The sequence below is a fragment of the Ixodes scapularis genome, unplaced genomic scaffold (assembly GCF_016920785.2).
Source record: "Ixodes scapularis isolate PalLabHiFi unplaced genomic scaffold, ASM1692078v2 PGA_scaffold3__209_contigs__length_174095766, whole genome shotgun sequence".
Lineage (NCBI taxonomy): Eukaryota > Metazoa > Arthropoda > Arachnida > Ixodida > Ixodidae > Ixodes > Ixodes scapularis.
In genome coordinates, this window is record NW_024609868.1 from 150,331,530 (window position 1) to 150,354,730 (window position 23,201).

The 23,201-nt window shown below is 43.5% G+C and overlaps 1 pseudogene; it reads left to right on the forward strand.

The window, feature by feature from the left end:
• Positions 1–13,213: 13,213 nt before the first annotated feature.
• LOC121837324 lies at positions 13,214–14,347 on the forward strand (annotated as a pseudogene).
• The last annotated feature ends 8,854 nt before the right edge of the window (positions 14,348–23,201 follow it).

Consider the following 23,201-nt stretch of genomic DNA (forward strand, 5'->3'; position numbering starts at 1 on the left):
CTGAGCCATACGGTTACCCTCCCATCCCCTTTCACCCTGTCCAGCAGCCCCTCCTTAACCCTTGTTATGTATGAGTCTCCTACCACCAGCACCCTCTTAACCCCCGACTGCCTGTCTTCACCCCCTCCAGCTCTCTGTGCTTTCTCTGCCTCAAGTTCTGCTGCCTTTCTCAAGCCCTGCTGTACTGCAGTACTATACAGCTGTGCAGGCTCCTTTCCTACAGTCAATCACCTCGTCACTATTTAACTGGCCCCCTTTGTCTGCCCCCCCCCCCTTTGCCGTCTTCTCTGCCACCTCACCCTTTTTCTTATTAACTACTCCTGTCAGTTGCTGCACCATCTCCTCATACTTCTTCTTATGCTCTTCCAACTCCGCCTTCCACTCTTCCCCTAAGCTCCCCTACCTGTCGCTCAACCTCGGCTCTCTGTTCCTGTTATCGTCTCAGCTCTCCCGCCACGCTCCCTACCTTACTTTCCCATTCCCAGGTCATCTCCACCACATCCGCTTCGGCCCTCTTATTCATATCTCCGACCTGCGCCTCGAGCTGAACCTGCTTCTCCCGCTCTACCCGTATCTCCCACTTCGACTCCTGAACCGTATCCGCCCATTCCCTTCCTATTCTCCCAAAACCAGGTTCTACCTTCTCACAACTCCGACAGATAAAGTTGCTCTCTTCGGCTTCTGCTACAGTTTTGAGCTCCAACACCATCATGCAGCACCAACGGCCACACTCCTCAGATTCTACATCGGGTCCCCCTTTTACATTAGCCTGCGCATTTTTCTTCCTTCGCATATTCACCATTACCTACGGACACACAGCGCGACCCCACGAAAAATATTGCACCCAAACCAAAAAAGCCTGGGTAACATCCCTGTCCACAAAACCAACTAGCCCGCCAAAAGTTTCAAACGTGCAGGTGGTTTGGTCTTGTGACCCTACCTAAAAAGCCTGCTGTAACCCAACTATCCTATCACTACTTTAGAAACTGCTTTCTGCTACCTCATAAAACCACCAGAGTTAGAGCAAAAATGCTTCACAGCAGGGTGGTAAACCTGGAGGATCAACCCCAATGGGGTGTGCTCCTTGCCTTTAGCGTGCAACACCACCAATGAAGCAGATCTAACAAGCAAGCCTATCCTATCGCTACTTTAAAAAGCACACTCGCAACTAAACTAAATACACCAAATATTGCTTAGCTTCGCAGGAGCTCTGAAAAACACGTCCTCTTTGCCAGCTGATAAGCAGCTGACTGGTGAGACATATTGATGTCTATTTCGGAACACAGAAAGGGAAGGTAGTAAGCTTTGGTAATAGCAATGGTAGCAAACCGGGACAAAATACCCCAGGTTAACTTCTTTGTCTTCCTTTCTGCCCTTTCTTCTTCTTCTTCTTCTTGGTAATAGCACACTCATTCGTGTTTTCTTTTTCATGTCTTGTCATAAAATAAAACCAAAGGTTTTTTGTTTTTTTTTCACATTGCTTAGCTGCTTGAGGTTGCAAGTATTTGTACAAAACATGGGAGTGTACAGCAGTATACTTCCTTCATACTTGGTGATGTCGAATTTAAAAATTGTCAAATGGTTCATTAAAGTCAAGCTTTCATGAAACAATTTTTTTATATCATTATTAGTATTTGATGTGTGCAGCAATAATGGACCTCCTTTCTTAAGGGGGGAGGCTGGTCTTTGACTTTTGGTTTTTTATTTTTCATTGATAGTGCTGAAATTTAGTGTACTGATGTATTTCTCTGTGGTGATTTCAAATATGCAATTAGTTTTCAGATAGCTTTACTAGATCCTGAGTTACGAATAAATTGGTCATTTTAATTAGGTCCTCGTTACGGGTCGTTAGCGTAAGAGTTTTCAGAATATATCAGAAATTTTTATAGAATTGTATTCACCAAGACATGTTTTGTGCGGTGATGCTATTTTTGTTGCTTTATATATCATACAATAATTTTAATTAATTAGTCTCAAAAAGATATAGCCTCCCGTTTTATGCAACTTGATTGCAAATGTTTTTTACCGATGTAATATCATTAAATCAGTCTTAAAATAGCATCACCGCACAAAACATATCTTGGTGAACGCAATTCTATAAAAATTTCCGATATATTTTGAACAGTTTTATTGTAACGGCCCGTAAGGAGGACCTAATTAAAATTACAAATTTATTAATACCTCAGGATCTAGTAAAGCTATCTGAAAACAAATTGCATATTTGAATTCACCACAGAGAAATACATCAGTACACTAAATTTCAGCACTATCAATGAAAAATAAAAAAACAAAAGTTAAAGACCAGCCTCCCCCCTTTCTTAATGCATATTCCAAAGCTGAAATTACTTCTCTTAAAGGGGCGCTTGGGAGCTTTCTAAGACGGCCTATTTATGGCCGTAACACATTCTATGTGCTCTAAGCATCCCAAATATTTAAGTTTAAATCATGTGCAGCTTAGTTCACTAATAGAAATGTGATAAAATATAGTGAATCTCAGACATACAAATGGCGGCACTGAACCCGGCCGAATGTAGGTGAGGAACGAACGGGGCTCATCAGACAATCACAAGCGATAGCTTCACGTCCGGACAAGCAGCCAACCAGCCCTGCTCGTCTGCACAAGAGGCCCTCGCTTGCAATTGACTGAGAAGTGTCTTTCGCCGTTCCACCCTATTCGCCTTGATTCGGTTCAACCGCATTCGCTATCTTTGATCGCATTTTTTAATAAAGAAATAGGCCACACATGATTGTACGTTTTGGACTTGTGGGATGTTAGAGCGCATAGGTTGAGTTAGGAACATAAGTAGGCCATCCTGGAATACTAGAGAGTACCCCTTTAATTTATTTCATTTTTTTATATATATCTACAGTTCAGCATTTCAGTGAAACAAAGCAGGAACATGATTGCAGACGAAAGTTGAGAGTACATTTCTGTTGTCTGTATTTCTCCACTTTTTGTGCATTTTCTTGACAGTTTTATTCACTGCAGATTCATCTTGGACCTGGCATCAAAATGCGAGAGGCAGCGTTTACACATGCCGTGGAAAAGGCTGCCACTCCTGGCCGCTCTCTCAGAATGGTCAGCCGATCACTGTGGGAGCCTGCGGAGCTCTTCGACAAGGGTGTGTCAGGGCAAGCCTGCAGGCGTCTCCTCTAGGAGGGTGTGGTGAAAAAACAGCCCCTACCACACCAGGTGGGTATTTCTGATCAACCTGGAAGGGCACAGCACCTGTTGTGGCTGCTGTGCTTAGCTCTGAACAAAAAAAAATTTGGTTATGGGGATATTTATACAGCGTGTAGTTGGTCTGCTATTAAAGTTGCGACGAGTCACACGTTGTAGATGAGCAGTGTGTGACTCGTCGGAACTTTAATGGCAGACATAATGTTTGTATAGTGTGAGTTATGATTTACTATGATTTGGGATTTTTATGAACCTATTGTTCATTTTGCCTAGTGCAGCACACATGTACAGTGAGAGGCACTAAGAGGTCAGACAAGGTGAATGTGGACAGAGCAGGAGAAATGCCACTTGGGGTGCAGCGCTTTCTTTGCTCACTGGGAGCGAGGCCACGATGTTTGATCTGCAGTCAAACCTGATATTATCGAACCCGGTTAATTAAGGGCACATGGTAAGGTAAAATTGAAAAAAAAAATTGATTTTAGTTTTTTTCGCAATTTGAAAAGTTTAGTTCTTTTTGCACATTTTCCATTGTCCCAGTGTTTTTGGAAAGCTATATTTCGGGCTGAAAATCACTTCTTCCGAAAGCAAGTAGCAGGTGACTATGCCTCCTTTTGGGATACACTCCCTGTTTATCGATGAATTCTCCAACAAAACAAAATCAACACAAGACCTAAAAGCTTGTCCAGTAATAGATAACCTAAAAAAATTATTTCGCAACTATTGCATAGCTTTTTTTCAACCAAGACAATCACGAGACGCTGCGCACGTTTTTCCCAGGTGTGTAGCGTGTGTACATTCAAGTGTTTGTGCTTTCATAACGACAAAATGGCGCCATTGAATGCTGTTCCTTTATTCAATGGTGGCAGCATTGCACAAGCCAATGTTTTGAAGTTTTGTGGATGGAACCCTGTTTGGAAAGCCATTAAGTGGCTGAGGGAAGTTGACATCACTCTAGTATACTTTACGGACCAAGCGACATGGCAGGTCACAAAAGAGGCCCGGCAAGCAAGGCGATAAGCCTAAAGGCGAAGATATGACTTTAGCGATGCCTTTCAAACTGGCGGCTATTGAAAAAATGACTGTAAGGCTGTTGGTGCCAATAGAAATTTGTTATTCACTAGTTTTTTTACTTTAAACTCAATTATCTCAAAACAGTGTTTTTTAGTACATAGCTACCATTTTTTCCTTAACCTGTCATTATGGAGGGTTGAGTTTTTATTTCTACCACATACATGGGTGTTCAAAAATACTGGACTAAAATTAAAAATGTGCACCTAGCAGTTTTTGAGTTACAAAGTTTTTAATAGATGAAAAAAAACTAAAATTTCAGTACTAGAAAAAAAAAAAAAAAACTTATTTTAGTTTGGTTCACATAATTCTAGTTCAGTGGATAAAACACAATATTTCGAACAAAATGATATATGCATGACAAAAATACTCCTAATAGTCACCGAGAAAACTGTTCCTCAACATGGCCTCAAATGCATGGGGAGTATAGGACTTACCTTGTGCCCTTAAACTATTTGTAAATGGACTGGTAGCTGCAATAAAAATGCATAGCGAAAAATGCAATTACATCGAACGAAAATTGCGTCTTCCCATGGACCGATCTGCCAAGAGCGCTGTTTAGCTCTGCAAGCTGGCTTTCCCCCTGTATGAGAGTCATCCTTGTGGGAGAGCCAGCTTGCAGAGAAAGCTGGTTTTTTTTTTCTTTTGAGCAGCCGCGTCGGCCGCCCAGGAGTAAAAAAAAAGTCTTGTGGGGGGAGAGGGTGAGCCGGTAAACGAAGAAGCGGCCACTATATAACTGCAGTCGGCGTCCCTCATGATTTACAGATGCCCCTTCGAGCGTGAACAACTTTTCTAAATGTGGCGTGCTTGTTCGTTGTCAAATTCATTAAAACTTCTATAGAGAATTGCCCGCTATATCAAAGTGGTAGACGGTTTTTTGAGAGTTTGATATAGTCAGGTTTGACTGTATTATGTTGGCCACAGGTAGGCGAAATCAGATAGAACGTGGGAGGGCGGGCCGAGTGATAAATTGACTGATTATCAGGCTCGACACGACATAACCTCTTGTTTACTGTTGTAGTTGTGATTTTATTATTTTAAGGTTTTTTTTATGAATAGCTGCTCGTGTATTTCTTTTTATGCACTGCAGGTTTTATCACGCAATACCGATTTGCCGAAGCCATCATCTTAGCCATCCAGATATGCTGGCAAAAGTGGCATGGAAGAAAAGAGCCATGGACAGCCCAGTCTGCAAGAGAATGTTTGCGAGTGGTGCATGTTGGGAAAAAAATAAAATAGTAAGTTCCATTCTTTTTGTCTTTTTAGTTTTGTTTCATGGCAGAATGAACACCTAAACCTGCAAAAAATTAGTCTTTTTGCACAATTTGCTCGCTGTTTTCATCAGCAGTCCTTTCTGCATCTAAATTATATTCTGCATGCATGACCAGGTCACCACAGAAGACACTAGGTCGGCCGGATCACATCAGAACACGTCAAGACACTAGAACACGTCAGGATAATAGAACACGTCAGGACACTAGAACACGTCAGGATACTAGAACACGTCAGGACACTAGAACACACCAGGCCACCAGAACACACCAGGCCAACAGAACACGCCAAGACCCGTGTCTGAATTTCCGCTCTGATGTAAACGTCAGAAACACACCAGACCCGGGCTGGTGGATTTTTCAATAGGGTATGTAGGGTCCGCCGATATCTACGGATGTACAGTGCAGACGACATACACGTATCTACTACCTCCTTTTAATTAATTCTGTAAAGATCTGTTAAGAATAAAAAAAAATCCTGCATAAGCATGAACTCACAACATTGGACATGCCTGGGACGTAGCCATTTCCTCTTTTCGATTATGGGAGTTAGAATCTTTTAAGTTGGTTGTTTTAAAACTCAGATAACAAAATCTGATATTCGGCTGGCACCCTTGGGCTTGCAACGTATTGATATAGGTTATCGTTCAGTGTATAAAAAGCTTCCCAATAAAACAAGTGTAAAATGACAAGAATTAACCCTTTGCCTACCGCAAAAATTAAGAAAAACGAAGATTTAAAAATACCGACTTTTTTTTTTTAATTTGCCCTCTCTGTTTCACCTTATGATGTACCGCAGGAAAGGCTACAAGCGCGAGCTCCTTGCTTTAGGGCACATCTCGGCGGCACAAGCTCTCTTGCGTTAAAAGCAGCAGCCAACTCTATGAGCTCGCGCTTCTAGCCTTCGCTGCGGTACAACATAAGGTGAAATTGAGTGTATAAAATCGTGGTACCGACACCACGTGCACCGCTAAAAGTGAAAAAAAAAAAAAAAAAAGCGAGCTGCGCGATTTTTTTTAGGTAACTCGACTACAGCGCCACCAGGAACTGTCAATACACCCGCCCTCACGAGCTCTCGTTGCCGAGCCGCTCCGGTCCCAACACTGCCCGAGTGTTTTGGCGCACTGCAGCTCGAAGCACGCGGAGAAATGCGCGAGCGCGAGCTCCGTTCAAAGCACGGAGCTCACACTGCAGAACCTGCACAAGCCCTGAGTTCAATCCCCCCTCTTGATGGGCATCGCACCGGCGTGCAGTCGTGTATCACTACTATACTCCATCTAATGAGTTGCGTGCAGCAGACGCAAAAACACAGGCGCGAGTGTGTGGCTTTCAGATTTACTCCCTTTCAAGAGCACTCGCGAAAGGCAAGCAAATGTGGAAGACATGCGCCCGCGCCGTGCCTTGGGCTTTGCTGCACACAATTCCTGAGACAGAGTATACGTGATGCACGTTACAGGCCCACGGCTAGCAGTCGTCCTGCACTGGCTACATTTCTCATGTACAGCTACATTGTTCTCAAACAATGTAGCTGTACGAAATTCCTGGTGTCTAAAATATAACGATTAATTTTGAATGCGCCATGACATTGCATTTTAATGTGCGCGCGTGTTCGCGGTTTGGTTTTTGTTTACACCTTCGATTAGGCGGCTCTTACTTATGATGAAAGAGTGTATAGCTGTCGGAGTTCAGGGAAAATATTGTATAACCCAAAAATAAACACGCCAACGTAAAACGAACAAATGTGGCGCTTTTAATTAAAAAAAACAAAGTAAGAGCGGTTATGACAATTGTCTTTTAAATTCAATAGAAGTTTGCGCCTAAATTACTTTAGGTATGAGCGTACCAAAGGCTATAAAAGCGAGCTCCATAATTTGAACGGCTCTACCAACCCCGTGCGCTTGCCCACTGGAAGATTAGTTCAGGGCAGCATGGTCGTACTTGTTTACAGGCACGAACATGCTGCGAGCGAACTGGAATATATGGGTTTCGCTTCGCTCGCACGTCTGCTGAAACCAAATACTTCAGTGTATTTGGTGAAACAAAGCTTGCCTTCTTCATATGTGCAAAGCCCTCAGTTTTCTCAAGACTGCACGCATTTCTATTATTACTGGTTTCGTTTGTAGTCCTTCTACGATTCAGCTCGTGCTCTACTGTGTGCGGCGTGCATTAGACACCAAGGTAACCCAAGAGCAAACTATTTCGCTTATTGCAGAAAAACTAATGCTAGTGGCCACGCGTATCACAATCAGCGCACTTCACATATGGTCGGTAGTCTGGGTAAACAATGTTGTTCTTCGAGAAGAACTGCGACGGTATGAAATCACGTGGCAGAAAACACTCTGTCATCACGCGCTCGGTTGCAAACACTTGGCAGCCAGTGAATACTCATCATCCGAGCCAAGATTATAAGTAGCTGTCAGCAGGTGGAGTTTTTCTATCGACCCAGAATTAGACTGTTTCCTATTTTATATTGTAAGCAATTAGGAGAGCTACATCAAGCCTGAAGGTACTAAGGTAGTATTATGAACATTCAAACGTTACGGCCTGAGCAGTATGTGAACTTTCGACGCACCCTTAACTTTCGATGCGCGCAACGCTAGTAAAAAAAACGTAGCTCTGTTTCAGTGTTCATCAGCGTGCGATGTGCGTACTTACAGCATATTTATACGTCACACTCTAAACTTTGTATATTCTCCATTTTCCTTGCATACCACTTGTTTGCATGCATATATCACCAAATTAAGACATATTGCTTAAACTTTTTGCAATAGCTCTCCACAGATACAAAATCTTTGACTGGCCAATCGTTTCATTTATCACTGTACTCGGACTAAAATTAATTTTTGTCAATACCTACACCTTAGAGGCTTTTTTTTCTGTTTCCGAGCTTCATGGTTTTGGTCAAAATAAACACCTATATGACCTAAATGAGACACCTGATCAAAAGAAAATTATTTTCAGAAAATTAATTTTTAAAGCTAGAATTTTGGAACACTACGCTTATCATGACATTGTGTTCCGGTGTGCTAGCGGCGCACAGGCGATTTTATATTTTTCAACGCGTCGGTTGTTTTGTTGTGCATCTGTCTCGCCATTTGGCTGAGGACGATTTTCGCGTTTTGTTCTCACCACATTTGCTAGAGGCGCAAGCTCGGAGCGTAGGCAACTGGCCCCCTTGCACGAGAAATGACGCAGCCGTGCGCGTTTCAAAGAAAGCTCGTGCAAAGAAAAACAAGCGAAGGACCAGGAATGTCAAATTCAGGATAAATACCCCATTGTATCGAAGCGCCACCACACACGAGTTTTCGCATTGATGTACAGGCCTGGAAGGCGATCCCAGCGCCATCTGTTGGTTCAGAATCACACTAACGAAGGGTGGGGTTGCACCTTAAGGCGAAACCTCACCCTTGGTTAGTGTGATTCTGGACCAACAGATGGCGGTGGGATCGCCTTCCAGGCCTGTACATCAATCCGAGATATCGTCTGCGGTGGCGCTTTGATACAGTGGGGTATTTTTCTATATCCTGAATTTGACATCCCTGGTCCCTTGCTTGTTTTTCTCTGCACGAGGTTTCTTTAGAACGCGCACGGCTGCGCCAGTTCTCGTGCAAGGGGGCCAGTTGCCTATGATCCGAGCCTCCGAGCTCACGTCTCTAGTAAATGTGGATAGAACAAAACGCGAAAATCGACCTCAGCCAAATGGCGAGACACATGCACAACCAAACCACCGACGCTTTTAAATATATAAAGTGGACCTTTTCCACATACCGACGGCACCAGGCGGTGGCTGCACAAACTAAAAATCGAGAAAGTGACCTACCTGCGCTACCAATCGATAATGGGAGCTACGCTACCAGTTTCTTCGCTCTCTGAGCAGCGGCGCCTGCCCAACGCAACTTTAAAGAGGGGCATCCGTGGCGTCCACCCAAACGTCGTGTTTTCCTTTCCGTCGACGTTCTTTTTTTGTGTAACACAATTCTATATATATGCTGCAGTTACGTGTTCTACTCGCTGATATACAGCCTCCTTCCGAATTTCCTCGATTTTTCGCTCCGACTTCCGCCGCCTGGCATCCGGCGCTCGCGCGTGCGCAGAACGCTTGTCGGAAAAGGTCCATTGCCTGTGCACCGTTATCGGAGATTTCAAGGCCAATTACACATATTTTTATATGATCAGATTTGTGTTGACACGAATGAAGGTGACGAGAGGACGAATAGTGAACTCAAAAATAAAGGTTTAATCGGCGAACTTGTGCCAAACAAAAAAAGTAAGGAAAGAGCGTCGAGGCAGCAGAAAAGCAGGCGGCGATTCGGCAGCGTAACAGAGAGCGAGAGCGAGACTGACTCAACAAAGGTCGCTGGCAGCTGCTTTTCTACGGTGCGTCACCATCTCGAAAGTTCGGCAAAGTAGGTTCGAGCGTCGCGCGCTCGGGGCGAGGATGAAGTGGCATTTTCGAGAACAAGGAAACAGGGCGAAAGTTACGTCTGGTGCAAGAATGAACGCGAATGTTCTATACTTCGTCTCACCCTACGATGGACTAAAGGCAAAAGCTACGAACCGCCAGATCCAATCACGAGCCACTTAGAAATCGCGCGGTATTCCACTTAGATACACGTATCGGTGCCCGCGTCTCGGATCACTGATGAGGGGACGGGTGGACAGTGGTTCAAATCGAAGAGCACTGGGTGACTCAACAATTTCACATCGCAAGAAAGCCAGGACATATAGGCTCGTTGCAGCGTCGAAGCTATAGAAATGATGCGAGGCTTTTATATTCGGAGCATTATTCGTGCACCCCTAATCAATGTTAAGCGTGTCATAGTATAGCGTGGAACGGTGATTGGGCCTGGCGGCCTGTGGCTTTGGCCTTTGGTCCATCGTAAGATGAGACAGAGTACGTACTTCGTTTCAGCTTCGGTCCGAGCGCGGCCGATGTTATGAGCCGAAGGGCCAATCAAACACCGCAAAAAGCGCAGCGTCATGGCATGCTCTCTGCGCTTGATAAGACTAGCCGGCGGAAGAGCACGCACAGAGAGACGGCGAATACCGGCTGGTCCTATCAACTGCAGAGAGCACGCCATGACGTTGTGCCTCTTTCGCTGTTTGATTGACCCTTCGGCTCATAACATCGGCCGCCCTCGGACCGAAGCTGAAACGAAGTATAGAAGCCCGTGACCGAGCGTTGCTTTCTCGGCTCGGCGGGCGGCAATATGACGGGCCGGTCTTCTTTCGTGCATGTGTTTAGCTCTTTGTGGATTTCCAGGAAAACGAGATGACAGAATATACTTGGGTTTCCAAAATTCTAGCTTGAGGAATTAACCACCTAAAAAAAAAAATAAACTATCTTTTGGGCGGTCAGGTGTCTCATTTAGGTAGCTGGGTTTTTATTTTGACCAAAACCACGAGACCGGAAAACACAAAAATGACACTCAGGTTTAGATGTTGAGTTTGATAAACCCAAAATAGGGCTGGTGCGGGAGTCACAATAATATTTAAAAAATGCCGAGGTTAATAATTAACTCACAGCAATAAATGATAATAATTAATTTTAATACGAATTCAGTGATAAATGCAATGACTGGACAGGCAAAGATCTTGGTCTGCGTATAGCCTTTCCACAGTTTAAGCAATGTACAGGATGTCACAAAACAAAATACCGATACCTTATTCAAGAGTTTTGAGTGATTTTTTGAAAAGTTCCTTGGGAAAATGGCGACAGACGGAGTTTTCGAATGCGTGGGGCTCTATGGCACCAGAAACGGAAAACGGGCAAAAATTGACTTCCTTTTCCCATAGAAAATTTTTAGAAAATCACTTATAACTTTTGAATAATGTGTCCGTTCGGGATGAAATCTTTGGCATCTGGTTGTAACCTAGAGCTACGTTTTGGCGGAAAATGAGCGTTAGACGATGCGTAGTTTATTTTTACGGTAAAAAAAAAAATAAAAAACCTGTAAATCTTTTTTTGTGACATCCTGTGCCAGTCTGATTTTTCTGATGTATGCGCGCCAATAGTGGTGTGCAAAATGAAAAAAAGATGCAAACGGGTAGAGTTTGACATTGTATAAAATATAGTGTAAGCACTCACATGGTACTTAAGAATGAAACAGCCCTACATTTTATACTAGCGTTGAGCGTATCGAAAGTTAAGGGTGAATCAAAGGCTAAAGCTTGTACACATATACTGCTCAGGCCATTATGTTTGAATACTCATAGTACAGTGCTAATCACACTTGTCTATAACGCGCGAGCGTGCGGCTTTCTCCTGAAAGCGCTCGACTGGTGGCATTCGCGAAAACTAAGCTAGTCACGTGGCGCAACATGGAACGGCCCGCTCGAGGGGTGTCCTGCCCACTCTATCAGCTTGCGGCAAATGCGGAAGGTGGCTCGCACTTGTTTTACAAACATCATTGCTCGAACAATAAACACAGTAAGGCATGAAGGCGTATCAACGATGTCGTCATCAAAAATCAAAAATATATCATAAAGCACTTTACTTTTATCGCTTATCTTTTATCGCTTATCGCTTTTATCGCTTAAACGAAAATAATGATGATAAAAAACAAGCGTGTAATCACGCGAAAACTGAGGGCATTGCACATATACAGAAGATAAACTTTGTTCCACTAAATACATTCCCGAAGGAAAAATCCATCAATGTAACGCTGTTTGGCAGTCAATGTTTTCTAGTGGACCGCTGACTGTGCCTGACTGTACGTCAAGCATGTCTGATTGGCCAACAAGTTACTCTGACCGACAGTCAAACTCCAGCCAGACCCCGCTTGTCGGCTTTCTGATGGTTTCCTGGTGGCAGTCGGCCGCCGCGAAATGCCATCAGGATGTCCTGGTGGTGATTTTGACTGTACATCGATTGCCTCTGACTGTACGTCAGAAAGCTTTGACGTGCAGACAGAAGTACGGTCAAAGGACGTAAAGTTCGTTCGGATACCACTATTTCGTCAAATCTACGAATACGAAAAGTAATCTATGCACGAGAAAACGATTTCGGGACGTGAGCCCATAAAACCGCTGACGTTAGAGATGTGACACGCAACCGACCGACAACCTTGATCAGAAGCCCGCCGAAGCGCCGAACACGACACTGACGACACTTCGCACTTCGCTTTGCCTATAGAGGCTTCGCCGAGCTTTCATGAACGATCGCTCTCGACTCGTTTTGTTTGCCCGCTTGCTCCAACCTGTCTATCCTGCCCGGGCTCTACAATGTCTTATGTTTTACTAGAATTTCTACTCGACAAGACCCAGCCTGTTGTGAGTTCCGACGATGTAAGGGACTTTAGCGGTGTAGTTGAAGACGACAAGGTGTACCAGGTCTACTGGGCCGATGACGCGCGAAGAAAAGGATCGTTCTACGACGCGAAAGTACTCTACATGGCAGGTGAGTAGAACTGAAGTACGGCGAGTGATGTACGAGTGCTTTGCATAACATGCTGACGGCTTAACTGTATTTGCAGACGAAGCATCTCGTATAAAACGAATAGTCAAATCGAGTTTCCGTAGTGGTGCCGTAGCTCAGGAGAAAGAAGAAGACGCCGTTTCGAACGGCTGCGTTTTCATGTTCTCCGCCCAAGAAAACAAATCGGCCTCTGGCCGAGGTACTACGTCTACTGCTGCTGCTGCTACCGTTTCCCCGATGGATGACTACCGAGTGCTGATGCCACGTCTACCTACAGGTAACCTCGTTCTTAATTCAGTATTCCTGCATGGAGATCTCGCTGCTCGACCCTACCGAGCTCCGGATTTTCGAGATGCCCTCAGTGGCATAATTGACCGATAGGACATCATCGCCATGGGACAATACCAAATGTCGCATGTCTGGATGGTCGTATGTGCGACTTCCCTCGCAAAAAGCAAGCTCGTCGCCTGCGAAGAGCTAAAGGTGAAAGGACGCAAATGCCTCGTCGTAGATCCAGAATCAAAAGAAGTGAAACTCAGGCTTCTGTGGCTACCCCCCCATATGGAAAACCGGAGAGTTGCTGAAGCGCTGGAACCCTTTGGTACCGTGCGGTCTATCGTACGAGAGAAGTGGAAGTGCGAAGGAATGGAAGATATGGATACCCTCAACAGAGAGGTGCAACTGACACTTCGAGACGACGTAAGCGTGAGCAAGATTCCTCACCTACTGACTATTTATGGGTGCCAGAGCTTGCTACTGATCCCCGGACGACCTCCTTTGTGCCTGCGATGCAACCGCGTGGGCCACATCCGCCGCCACTGCCGGACTCCGAGGTGCACGAAGTGCCAAAGGTACGGACACAGCCTTCCTGACTGCGTCCTCACCTACGCCGACAGGCTTAGGATCGGAACAGCCGACGACTCAACCACAGAACACCTGATGGATGCAAGCGAGGTTGTTGAACCGAGTGGGGACATCCCCATGATGACTGAGCCTCCAGGTTCAGCATCTCAGCCACCCCCGACCGAACCCCCTCTTCCAGAAGGAACCTTTTCCTCTCCTGATGTGAGTGCAGATCAACCCGCCAGCCCCCCTACAATCCCCCCAGAAAAAGGACTGAAAACTTCCCACGCCGCAGAATACGGACAGACTTCTACAGATGATCAACAAAACAAAGAAACCAGCGAGGTTGAGGAGAAAGGTAACTCAACGCAAGGAATCGACGATGCAGATGACCCGATTCTTGCAATTGAGGCAGTTACGAATGCGGCATTGAGCGACGGTACCGTAACTAGATCAAAACTGTCCGACAGAAGACAGGCTGGAACACGGCACAAGCCGTATTTGAAGCCGTCTTCTGGGCCTAAACTTGTTGAAGACAAGCCACTGAGCGATAACGCTCAAACATAATCGATCGCATATCGAGCGCCCCTCAGCTCCGTGTAGCTACCTTAAACGTGAGAGGTCTTAAATCTAAGCGAAAGCAGTGCCAGCTCCTTCAGCTTATATCCCTACAGCAAGTAGATGTATTGGCAGTACAAGAAACAAAATTGTCCGGCGAGGAAGAAACCGAAATCGCGTTGAAACCTTTTCTAAATGATTTCGACGTGTGTGTCACCCATGCTACGGGCACATCGGCCGGGTGTTTTTTGCTACTGAGAAGAAGAACGGGCTTGACTGCTAACGCTCTCACCACCGATCGAGAGGGGCGCTTCATTGTATGTGATCTTACTCATGGCATTGACGAATGGCGCATAATGTGTGTGTACGCTCCCAACTCTGTGAACGCACGTAACGACTTCTTTTTACTCATAGAACCATATATTAGAACCGATAGAAAACTATTTCTACTGGGAGACTTTAACTGTGTGTTAAATATGAAAGATCGTTCCCAATTTACGTCCAGATTTGACTCTAGTTCAGCATTACTGCATTCCTTCATTACCGAAAACAACCTAGTGGACATTGGAGAACACAAAGGGAGCAGAATACATTACACACATTTCCAACGCTCATCTCACGCACGACTGGATCGAATATACGTATCTGGAGAACTCTACAAAGTTATTTCAGATTACACGGTTAAACCTGTTTTTTTCTCAGACCACTGTCTTGTGTCAATTACCATTGGTGAAAAGAAAAGGCATTTATCGCGTCCTGAATGGAGCCTATGGAAACTGAACACAACCCTTCTAGGTGACAAAATATTTTCCGATCGCATCCCCGAAATTTTTTTACACGTACAGCAGATACCCTCACTACACGTATTTTGCAAATGGGACATGTTGAAACAAGAGGTTAAAAATTGGGCAATCGAACGCGCGAGCACTATCACATTTGAAAAAAGGCGAGAACTGAAGAATCTCTTAAATACGCGATCAACACTTTACGAACTTGAGAGTAACAATCCTGGTGAATACACAGAAGAAGTAAACATGACTAAAACACAACTCCAGCGATACGATGCCGACAAATATCGAGGAGCAGTGATTCGATCGCGCTCACAAAAATTTCTACTTGGAGAGACACCCGGCCGGAGATCCTTGGAAGATGAGCGAAGGTATGCTTTAACAAAGGAAATTGTTGAAATCGAACATAAAGGCAGTACGAGAATAGATACACCAAACATTTCAGAGGCCTTTGTGGATTATTACACTAATCTTTTGGGGAAAGGCATTCCAATTGAAGAAACTTAAGATATAGAACACCTTGTAAACCTCTTGCCTTCCTTATCAGACGAGGAAAAAGAAATAGTAGAGGGTCCTCTGACCTTACAGGAAATTCAAAATGTCATAAAAGCACTTCCTTCAAATAAGACACCTGGACCTGATGGCCTAAGTGCTGAATTCTACAAGAAATTTTCTGATCTGTTGAGTCCCTTACTACTTGATGTCCTAAAAGCCGCTTACGAATACCAAACACTACCGCCAACGTTTTATTACGGTCATACTGTACTAATTCCTAAAACAGAAGACACAATAACTTTAAAAAAGGTTGAAGCTTATCGACCTATATCACTTTGTAATGTGGACTATAAAATATTCGCCAAAGTTTTAAACGAACGCTTACACCTCGTAATACATAGTCTAATCGGAGAACACCAAACTTGTGGTATACGAGAACGAAATATTCAAACAAACATACACGTAGCAAGATCTGTGATTGACTCTGTATCCGATGAGCAAGATCAAGTAGCTATAGTTCAACTTGATTTGTCCAAGGCATTCGATAGAGTAAGCCATTCTTTCTTATTCAAAATACTTTCTCATGCAAACATAGGAACCATGCTATTCGAAGGCATTCAGCTCTGTTACAAAAACAGCAGCACAAGGCTAATTGTAAACAATTCCCTTTCTGAATCCATTCTTATCAAATCTTCAGTAAGGCAAGGTTGCCCACTATCACCGCTTCTTTTTGCTTTATACCTTGAACCTCTCTGCCTTAGCATTATTACCAATGAAAATATCCGAGGTTATTCTATTTGCTTCACAGAGGTAAAGTTACTGGCATATGCTGATGACGTGGCACTGTTCTGTTCGAATAAGAAGAGTGTAGAAAAAGGCCTTCATATAACGGAGAAGTATTGCGACCTAACAGGAGCGAGGTTGAACACTGAAAAATCTAATGGCTTCTGGATAGGCGCGTGGGCAACGATGCCAGGCCAATTCGCTGGGCTGTCATGGAACTGCTGTCCCTTCAAATATCTTGGCGTTCCTCTAGATCAAACAAGATCCAATAATCTATATTGGAATTCCGTTGTAACTGAGATTAAGCAAAAATCATTAGCATGGAGGGCACGAGACCTTTCAATCTTCGCAAAAGCAGCAGTGTGCAACATGTTTTTAATATCTAAATTAATGTTTGTCTTAAAAGTATTACATTGTGGCCGTTCAAAGGTACAAGCCTTCCACAGAACCTTTGCGACCTTTATTTGGAGCTCGTCTTGGGAACGGACGAAACGCGATAACTTATTCCTTCCGTTGGAAGCTGGCGGCTTAGGTCTTGCACATTTATTTGTCCGCCAACTCGTTTCGCGACTATTTTTTTTTAGGAATTTATCCCATCCTTTTCTGCTTACCATTGTTCAAAGAAAGTTGGCACACCACATGCCCTTTTTGGTCATATCAACAACGAATTCTACCCAAGGCAAACTATGGGGCTTTTGGAAAGAAGTAGTCGATACCTTTATGTTTCTAAAAGTCCGCTTCTCATTAGAATATTTATTTGAAGTACCAAGAAAACGACTATCACAGGTCTTGATTGAAAGTCTCTTTCCCATTCCACTATATAGGACACGATTTAGTGACTGTGATGGACAAGATGTTCTAAAACGTGTAAAGCGAATGTGCATATCTCCAAGTGCCAAAACATTTTTCTTTAAGTTACACACATCAACGCTTCCAGTAAAATCGTGGCTCCAAGAACGTGGGTTTCTTGTGCCGTGGTCAATTGACTGTCGACTATGCCACCGACCGGAAACAATAGAACACTGCTTCATCTACTGTACAGATGCTATTTTCTTCTGGGATGTCCTCCAACGAACTCTTAAGAAGGAAATCGACTTTACCGATCATAGTATTCGTTTTTTACACATACCTAGCGAGACAAACATTCCCTATGATTTATTTATGCTGATAGGCCTCCACAGCCTCTGGAGATGCCGGATGATTGATAGAAATGCCGACACACCACGCACCACAAAATCTATTTTTCTAGAAGAAATTTCGAAAGTAAGAAGTGTTTACGAAGCTCACCCACCAGTACCTGAATGGTTTCACCTTTTTGATGCGTGTTTAAGACTTCCAGATTTTTAATATCTGGAAATGATCGAGATTATGCCGTGCTTAAAAATGTTGTGTTTGTTTGTGTTTATGATGTGCTGGGAGTGAAATAGTGCTATAGGAGTGCGGCTTACGCAGACATTCCTCTGAACTTTTCCCCTTATATCCATCGCTGTGTACATAATCATCATTTCACCTTGTAACCATGTAACCTGAATTTTGAAGTAATTTCCATGTAACAAAGAAAAAAAAAAAAAAAAGGTGCCGTAGCTCAGCGGTTAAGGTGTCCGATTTGTACGCAAGCGGTCGCGGGTTCGATTCGCGGTGGTCCTGATTTTTTTTTTCTTTTTTTATTCTCGAATATTTTGTTTTATCAAGGCATTTGGCGATATTCATGAGTGCGTATAGCTTTACTCTTATATAAATGCTGCCCTTGTTCATGAAATTCCCTTGGCAGTGGCAGTCAGACGTCATCTGATGGACCATCAGATGACGTCTGATGGTCCATCACGTTCCACCAAGGCTGCTGACTGGCAGTCAGTGTCCCAAATTACGTAGCTTGATGGAATTTTCAATAGGGTACCAGTAAAGTATTAGGTTTTGCCCTGCGAGCGAAGCGGAACATACAAGTGCGAGCATACTGCCCTGAACTATACTTCCACTAAACAAACGCACCATCCAAAGCATCGAGTTTGTTTTTATAGCTCTTGGTACGGCTCTAACCTTTGAAAACACAATTATAATCAATTCTATTATTTTAATTACTTTTATTAAGTGCACCTATGCGTTTTTTCTTGTCTGTTGCGTTCACGTGCCATTTTCTTAGTTATATAATATTTTCCAGAAGTCCGACACCTATAGTCTGGTTCATCATAAGTAAGGGCCGCATAATCAAAGATGTAGACAAAAAAACAAAAAAACGAGAACAAGCGAACGCACATTAAAAATGCGATGTAACGGCACATTCAAAACTAGTCGTTAGTTTCTTTAGAAAGCAACAGTTTCGTAGGGCGACATTGTTACCCATTTGAGGTTATAAAAAGTGCAGTACAACTGTTAGCTCGGGGTCTTTAACGTGCATTACGCAGTATATGTCGTACACAATCGCACGATCCCTGCTAAATCCCCTTGATAAAGGCGTTTTTTACAAGTACCGCCAACCATTGTTGTAGAAACGCGCAAGACACGTGCCACGAGAAGGGGGCTTCACCGCCATTCTCTTTCAGGGGCAGTCATTTTAGTGCTGCGCCGCCATTTGCCTCCAAGGGCCGCTTTAGACATGGGCCTCGTGCACTGGCACCTTTGAGGTTACTTGAAAGACCAACGAAAACACATCGAGGGGATTTAGTCCCTACAGGTTCCGTAAACGTTAGTTTGCGCAGCGTGAGCTCCGTTGCTCCGTGCTTTGAACGGAGCTCACGCTCGAGCATTTCTCCACGTGCTCTGATCTGCGATGCCACTACACACTCGGCCAACGATCCCCCGCCGCACTTGGTTTAGCCTGTGAGCTAAACCAAATGAGCTATGCTCAGAGTATCGGCACTTTTTCCCTCGATATTATTATGGGCGCCGCCATCTTGGTGGTTAGTAATCCATCAAACGCAACTGCCGATCGTCATGATTCAAAAGTGCGACCTCCTCAGCATTAGTTCCTGTGTCAGGCAGCTCGTGTAATATTGCTTTGCTTTGTCGCGAGCTGTTTAAACAATTGTGGAGGACAAAAAGGCGCTTTCTGTGATTTCAAAGGCTTTAGATAACTGATAACCATTATTTTAAGCACCAAGATGTCTATGAAGCGTAGCTTACTTAGTTCTAGTTTAGCCCGACTACATAGGCACAGAAAGAGAACCAACAACTTGACCTCGAGCGCTTGGCGCTGCTTCGGTGGCTTTATCAGCCTGTAGCGTTGGCTGCGCTCCGAACTAAGGTAAAGCAAAGCAAATATTCAGATCTTATGGTTTCACAAGCCAAACCAACAAATATCACTTAACACGCCCCAATAAAAAAATAACAAAAATTGCAGGTTTATTTTGATTAATTGGAAATCTTTTGACGTGCAACCGAAATCTCAGATTGGCCTCCGTCGGATTGCGGGCACCTCGGCCGACATTTAAACCCAACGAATATGGATTCATGGGCCAGCGCGTTGGCTCAGAGACACTGGGACGATTTAATGTTTTGTGTTTTGTTTTAATATCACTGCCACTTAAGAGCCACCGAGGTGGTTCTTGAAACACAATGTAGTCAAACCATTCCGACAAGCATAGTTTGATTGCGAAAATGGTGTCTCCAAGTGATAAAAACATTAAGATGTTTTCGCATACGTGGCGGAATCTGAAATCGCAGAATGCATTTCATGGCGCCCATTTCATTTGGATCCCGTCGGGAATGTGTACCGACGCACAGTAGAACACGCGCAAAAGTAGCTGTGGTGCACCCGCAGCCTCGCGCTTTTGTTTTTGACATCTCTGGCACGCTCACTGCGGGCATCTAGGCATCTGACACCCTGACATCTGGCGCTTCTTCTGCCTCTCACGTGGCGTTCCAAGCGGCACACGACGGAAGGTGCACATCTAGCTGTTCTTGAACGTGTGTCGCCATCTGTACTTTATATTAAGAAACTACAATCTGCCGTAACTGAATGGGAAATGTTGGAGGTCTTATAACATTTTTAACGTGTAATATCTCAATATGGAAGTTCTGGAAAATGTTATATCGAAGGATGCTTCATAATTTAATGTCTCGTTATTTTGATTAGTTGACGTGATTCCGTTTTTATAGCGCCATAAAATAATGCTATTTTAAACTTTATTTTTTTATTTTAAAATATACATTATCTGTACAGTTGGTTGCTTATTTTTTTATTTATTACATCCAACCAAACTTTCACGTAAATTATCGTGGACAATGGGACGTTATAACTCGAGAAATAATTTTTTCAACATTAGAGACTGTGGTCTGTTAAAAGAGAAGTAATTAACCAACAACTAAGAATAATCGTAATTTTGAGACATTAAAGGATCGTCAAAAAACAGCTCTTTAATTTGACATTAACTTTATAATTGTAAGATACATAAAACGAAAGTTATAAGCCGTCAAATAAACACCAAAACGTCAAGCACGGTGGGGTTGCACCTTAAGTAAAAGCATGGATACAGTTACCCACTCGCCGAACGTGCCTGAAGGGCTGACTGTCATCTTTGTATCAACGGTTAAAAAGCAGCTCATCGCAACTCAGCAGCCTTAAACTGTCAATTGCTTTGGAACAGATGTGCCCGGTGTGCATCCTTGAGGTCTGTCCCAACAAAAGACTCAACCTCATTACAGTAGACACACGCAATGGCCAGACGACTCGAACGCTCTTTGCTTGCACTGAGCTTTGTGGAGTGAAGGTCAGAACATAAAAGCTGGTTCCGTGACACTAAGCTGTTGGAGTGATCACAGACGTTGATACGGCGTTTTCTGAAGTTCAGATCGAACACAACGTGAGATGTCCGGAAGGTCGAGCCGCTAGATTACGACAACTTGTCAAGAGCACAGCTGTGAAGCTGTCCTTCGCTACAAGAGCACTGCCAAATTATGTTTGTCTAGGCCATGGACGTCATCCGCGTTCTCTCTATTCAACAAACGCCCCCTTCAGTTTCGAAAGTGTTGCGCGCAGAGTGTCGAACCAAAACCGAACCGAACCGAAAACCGGAACTAAACCGTTATTTTTACCCGAGCCAGAACTGAACTGAACCGAAATCCTTGCCGCCATCTTGGAACTGAACCGAAAAAAAATAACGGTAACCGGTTCAAAATGGTTCACGGTATATTTTTTTTTTTATTACAACACGAGTTTTCTAGAACTAAAAACTGACAGTTGTATTTCTATTATTTACTGAATGGCAATGCTTAAAAAAGTGTGGATTTTCGTGCCACTTTTGTATGGGCACTACGATTAATCATGTGTCACGTGGTCACGTGGTGTCATGGTGTCAAGATATGCTTTCAATGATGTCACGTCACGTGGCCTTGTGACGTGTATTTGCCTTCAGATCTATAAAGTGAGCAGACAGTCCTTTTTGGCATAGTCCGCGACACGTTGTTTCAGACTGCCGAACAGCGAACAAAAAAGCGCGTCCCGTAGACTCAACAGATGGCGCATTCTCGAGTATCATCCTCCCGTGTTTTGTAGACTTCACAGAGTCAAATTTATTTATGACTATAAAACATATTTTATTGCTGCCTGGAGACTTGACAACATATATAAAGGGCCGATCACCCTAAAGATATACATCATACATAAAATTATCTGAAATATGCCTTGCAAATCTTTTCTGGCGATTTATCTTCGATAGGCACCTCCATGAGTGATTTGGGAGAACCTTAAACAAATGTTTTATTTTGAAGCAGATTAAAAGAACATATGTGTTCCCTGGCGCATATTCAACTTCTCAAACATATAGAGACTGTTGCTCCTTTTATGTGATAAATAAGAATTTTATGTGTCTCTAAGCTGGACGGAAACAAAGTACATAGTGGCGCGTGGCTGAACTATGACGATTGCACACGCAGGCCGTCAGAAAGTGACCAATTAAGTAGCTGCTATGTCGATTAGAGTATGAAATACTACTTTGTTCTATTTAACAATAAATTATAAAAAATATCAAGGATGATGTTTATTTGAAAATTAAATTGACAGACATCTTGGCAAGAACAAACGTCAAACGCCAAGCTATTTTGAAAAAGTAATCTTCGGTACGCGCATTTTTAGGCCAGATATGATCTGAGTACCGAGGTCATTCTTTTCTGCATGATTATTCGTCTGCATTACGGTGCTGAATGTAAACAGGACAGCAAGCGTTGTGTTTGCGGCTCAGTGGTTCTATAAAAGGTAGACTGAAAGAGTTTGTCATAAAATTTTCCTGGCATTTTGAAAATAATATTAAGTTTGGCTCAGTTGCGTCGTCATCATATATATTTTAAAACATATTTTGTAAACTAGATTTCAGGATATATATGGCGAGGACGTGCCCATTTTATCATTTTATGCACTTTAGTTAATTCCTAGGTTCGAGAGCACAGGAGGATTCGACTTTTAATACTGCGACGCAAAGTTGTAGCATTAACGGGTATGCTAGGCAACCTACCAAACTGATAACCTTTAGATTCAGGTAAAATATATGCGACTGAGGTAGAAAAATAGGTGTTGAGTCATATATGTTAATCTAGATTTTTCTTACTGTTTCACTGAAACTAAATAACGCAACGTATTATTATACCTGAAACTAAAAGTGGAAACGTGGATTTTACGAATAATAAAAAGTCGTACAGATACTCGTTTCACTGTTGAAATAGTGCCTATTGCTAAAGAAACGCGCAAAATATATTCTCAGTTTTGCGGTTCGAACCGTTCTTTTTTCCTCCCCGGAACTGAACCGGAGCTGAACCGAAAGCCGTGACCCCGAACCGGAACCAAACCGATAAAAATTTCGGCTCGA